Here is a 5013-nt window from a genome sequence, read left to right on the forward strand (position 1 = left end):
AACAAAACAAAACAAAACAAAACAAAACAAAAAACAAAACAAAAATTAGCCAGGCATGGTGGCAGGTGCCTGTAATCCCAGCTACTCGGGAGGCTGAGGAAAATCGCTTGCTTGAACTTGGGAGGTGGAGGTTGCAGTGAGCTGAGATCGCACCATTGTACTCCAGCCTGGGTGATAGAGAAATACTCTGTCTCAAAAAAAAAAAAAAAAAAAAATAAAATAAAGAAACACAAAATGAGAGAATCCAGGGTTGATTAAAGATGAAAGGAAGCACATTGTGAGTTAGAGATGAGCTACGTATTTGTCTGGCATCCTCCAGGGAATTCACAGACTTTATCATTCAATACCCCTTGTAATTATTTGTAACTTTGTCTTCACTTTCATGAGATGGTGAGCTCATTATGAGCTCCTCAATAATATTCTGCATCTTGTCCAGTAAAACCTAATAATGGGTCCTTGGCCCAGAAGATTTCTATACAATGTTTGTATAAATTCCTTGCACTGTGAGAATTAGTATGAATTATTAAAAGAATCATTGAAAGAACAAATAATTGGCAAACATTTCCCTAATCTGGAGTTCGGGGAGCTGCCAGGAGGTGAAGGTAAATGGGTAGAAATTCCTGCTTGGGACTAGTTCAGAAGATAAGGCTTCAGTATTTCTTTATGGTCAAAGTTAAGCAGCCAATGCCACACAGATATGACTCATGTAATCTTTGGAAACACAGGATGTGGTGAACTCTAAGCTTATACAAACTTGGAGAAAATTATTGATCCTCTAGCATTCTTTATGGGAGCTTATCAAGCCCAACTGAGAGATACTTTCACAATGATTTATATGCCCCAATATTACGGTATTTATCTCTAGTCTCTTCCCAATTCCATCCCTGTCCATTACTATGAAAACTGATGTAATCAAAGGGACAGGGGCAGAGGCAAAGGGTGTCTGGTGTTTTATTTTGTCTGAGGGTCATGTTTCAGGTCTTGCTATTTTATTATGGACCCCACCATCAAATAAGCTGTGCCCAGGTAATTACCTGGAAAAAAAAATGTCTTTGCTGCTGGAATCTAAGATTTTTTTTTTTTGAGATGGAATCTCGCGCTGTCGCCCAGGTTGGACTGCAGTGGCCCGATCTCAGCTCACTGCAAGCTCCGCCTCCCGGGTTCACGCCATTCTCTTGCCTCAGCCTCCCGAGTAGCTGGGACTACAGGCGCCTGCCACCTCGTCCGGCTAGTTTTTTTTTTTTTTTTTAAATATATTTTTTAGTAGAGACGGGGTTTCACCGTGTTAGGCAGGATGGTCTCGATCTCTTGACCTCGTGATCCACCCGTCTCGGCCTCCCGAAGTGCTGGGATTACAGTCTTGAGCCACTGCGCCCGGCCGAATCTAAGATTAAATGTAACTGAGATGCACCTACAGCGCGTGCAGCCCATGACGCAGAGCCCCCTGAGCAAGACCATCTTTCTTAATGTTCTTGTTAAATGAGAAGGTGTAGGTTTTGTTTTCCCCCAGTTTATATCTGTGATATAAATTGTCCTAATTACCCTGAAAAAAAAAAAAAAAAAAAAAAAAAAAAAAAAGAAGCAGCAGCCAGTGCCATAGACTCAAATACCATGGCCTAAAGGGTGCTCCTGATAGGAACAAATCTGACCATGGATTCAGTCAACTTTGGTGGAAACACTGGCATGCTGATTAGGAACTTTGTGGCCCTGCACAGACCCCCTAGCTTTTCCCGGTTTGAATCAAAGTTACAGTTCCCAAGATGTGAAACTGTGACACTATAATCTATGTTTCAGAGCATATAGCTTCTCTCAAGCTTCACTTTTACTACCCCTTCTCAATTTCTCTTTGCCTTTATATTTTTACATTCTTTTAGTTTTAGAGAATTGTAGTGTAGCATTGTTACAGCTTTAAGCCAAGTGTTTTTAATTTGTTTTCTTGAAATGGCTAGTACTTCAGTTATCTATTGCTGCATAACAAATCACTCAAACTTAGTCATGGGAAGAAGCAACAACTACTTTGTTATATTCACGGATTCTGTGGGTCAGACATTCAGCAGGACACATTGGGATAGATGGCTTCTTTCTGTTCCATGACATGGGACCTGTGAGACTTGAATGGCTCATCTAGAGCAGGGGTGTTGCATCGTTTGGCTTCATGGGCCACACATAAAATACACTAACACTAGTGATAGCTGATGAGCTAAAAAAAATTGCAAAAAAAATCTCATAATGTTTTAAGAAAATTTACAAATTTGTGTTGGGTCACATTCAAAACCATCCTGGCTACATATGATCCACAGGCAACAGGTTGGACAAACTTGATGTAGAGGTTTCTTCACTCACATGCCTGGGGTATGGGCTGAGATAACTCAAAAGCTAAGCTAAGCTGGTACTGTGGATAGGACACCCATGTGGGGACCTTCTCACTCGTGTTTTCACAGAAGGGGAAGCAACGTGAGAGCAGGTGTTTAAGAGAACTAGGGACAGTGCCTCTTCTGCCATACTTCTTTGCTGAAGCAGTTACAAGCTTCTCCCTCTATCCCTCAGGTTTGAGGGAAGGAGATATATACTCAATCTCTCAGTTGGAAGGAATTCCAAAGAATTGTTGACTCTCTTTTTCTTTTGTGTCCACCATAACAGGGTAATTACCTGCTTGAGATCCAGTGGTTCAGTGCCTGTCTGTATAAAGAGTGTAGCTTACAGGGTTATCAGAAGGATTAGAAATAATCTTTGTCAGGATTCTGCATACTTTTTCCTTAAAGGACTAGATAGGAAATATTTTCGGCTTTGTAGTCATATGGTTTTTGTAGACACTACTCAATTTTGTTGTTGTGCACTTTAGCAGCCATAGATAATACATACATGAATCCTTGTGGCTCTGTGCCACATTTTTATTTATGAATACTACAATTTTGAATTTCATGTAATGTTCACGTGTCATGAAATATCATTCTTCTTTGTTTTAGCTATTTGAAAATGTAAAGAACATCTTCACCTTGTGGGCGGTATAAAAGCGAGTGCCAGGTTTGCTGTTGAGCCATAGCATGCGAACGTAGGAACATAACCTTTCACAGTGCATGGTATGTGTTAGGTGGTGAATAATTATTACACACATGGTTTTTATACTGGTACATTCATAGAGTCATATCAGAAAGGCAGCTGACTTGGTTTAGTTTTCTCAAGGGTACGGAGGTTACATAATGCAATGTATAGATAGGTTAAAATAAAATTGTCGTAGATATTATAGAGATGACACAAATATTTTGCAGTGTCATGGGTTAGTGGAAAGTGAACAGATACTGTTATTACAAGTTGAACTTTCTCCACTTACTGTTTACTTGAACTTCGTGAGTCATTGACCCTCAGTGGCAAATAGGTCCTGATACCAAAACATTGTGGAAATATCTCAATATGCATTACACTGTTGGGTATAGACATTTCTTCATATTTGTTACTAAGATGCTCACCCTTTCCTTTTATTTTTCTATTGCAACTCTGCCATTTTTTCCTTGAAACCATTCCTCAACCACATTTTTATTTACAGAGTACTCACGCATGGCTTACTAAATGAGCACATAGTGAAGTGGTTAAAGATTTCATCTTCAGAGTCTAATGTCTTTGTCTTCAATACTTGGCTCTACCACTTGTCAGTTTTGTGAACTTGGGCAAGTTATTTCGCTTTTTGAGTTTCAAGGTTTTCATCTCTAAAGTAAGGAAAGGAATCAGTGTATCCTGTAGGGCTACACAAGCATTCAATAAGATTATGTATGACAAGTGCTGGTTTGTAGTACACGCTTAGTAAATATTTACTAAACCACACAGAGTACTGCAACTCACCTTGAAATTCCCTGGGCTATGTGTTTACTTTATTGGGCCATTAGAGCTACTTCAGTGGCATAATTCATTAAGCCTGAGTCTGATGTGTTTGGTCAGCAGCAGAATGTAATGTTTTGTCTTTAGTTAAATATTCATTTATAATTTTCTGGAATAACAGAATTTTAGCACAGTTATTACAAAATAACTGCTAATAACCATGTTATTGCAAAATTAAAATGAAAATATATATTTAACAATTATATATTGAGCCCCTATTATGTATTAGACAATATTTAGTTACTGAAGATATCACCAGTAGATCTTTTAAAAAGAGAACTTGCTAGACTCTGCTCCCAGAATTTCTGATTTCATGGGTCTAGAGTGAGGGTCTAGAATTTGCATTAAAAATTTTTTTTGTGTGTGTGACAAAAATATTATTTATTTATTTATTTATTTCCAACTTCTATTTGAGGTTCAAGGGGTACACGTGCGGGTTTGTTACCTGGTAAATGGTGTGTCTCAGGGGTTTGGTGTACAGGTTATTTCATCCCCCAGGTAATAGGCATAGTACCCAGTAGGTAGTTTTTTTTTTTTATTGTTTCATATGTTTATTTGGTGTCTATATATCGTCTCTGCTGAGTTGTCTGTTTAGAAGATCTCTTGCCCATTTTTTTTTTGTTATACTTTAAGTTTTAGGGTACATGTGCACAACATGCAGGTTTGTTACATATGTGTACATGTGCCATGTTGGTGTGCTGCACCCATCAACTCGTCAGCACCCATCAACTCATCATTTACATCAGGTATAACTCCCAATGCCATCCCTCTCCTCTCCCCCCTCCCCACAATAAGCCCCCGTGTGAGATGTTCCCCTTCCCGTGTCCAAGTGATCTCATTGTTCAATTCCCAGCCATGAGTGAGAACATGCAGTGTTTGGTTTTCTGTTCTTGCGATAGTTTGCTGAGAATGCTGGTTTCCAGCTGCATCCATGTCCCTACAAAGGACACGAACTCATCCCTTTTTATGGCTGCATAGTATTCCATGGTGTATGTGTGCCACATTTTCTTAATCCAGTCTGTCATTTGGGTTGATTCCAAGTCTTTGCTATTGTGAGTAGTGCTGCAATAAACATACGTGTGCATGTGTCTTTATAGCAGCATGATTTATAATCCTTTGGGTATATACCCAGTAATGGGA

Source organism: Mandrillus leucophaeus, unplaced genomic scaffold (assembly GCF_000951045.1).
Source record: "Mandrillus leucophaeus isolate KB7577 unplaced genomic scaffold, Mleu.le_1.0 Scaffold44, whole genome shotgun sequence".
Classification (NCBI taxonomy): Eukaryota; Metazoa; Chordata; class Mammalia; order Primates; family Cercopithecidae; genus Mandrillus; species Mandrillus leucophaeus.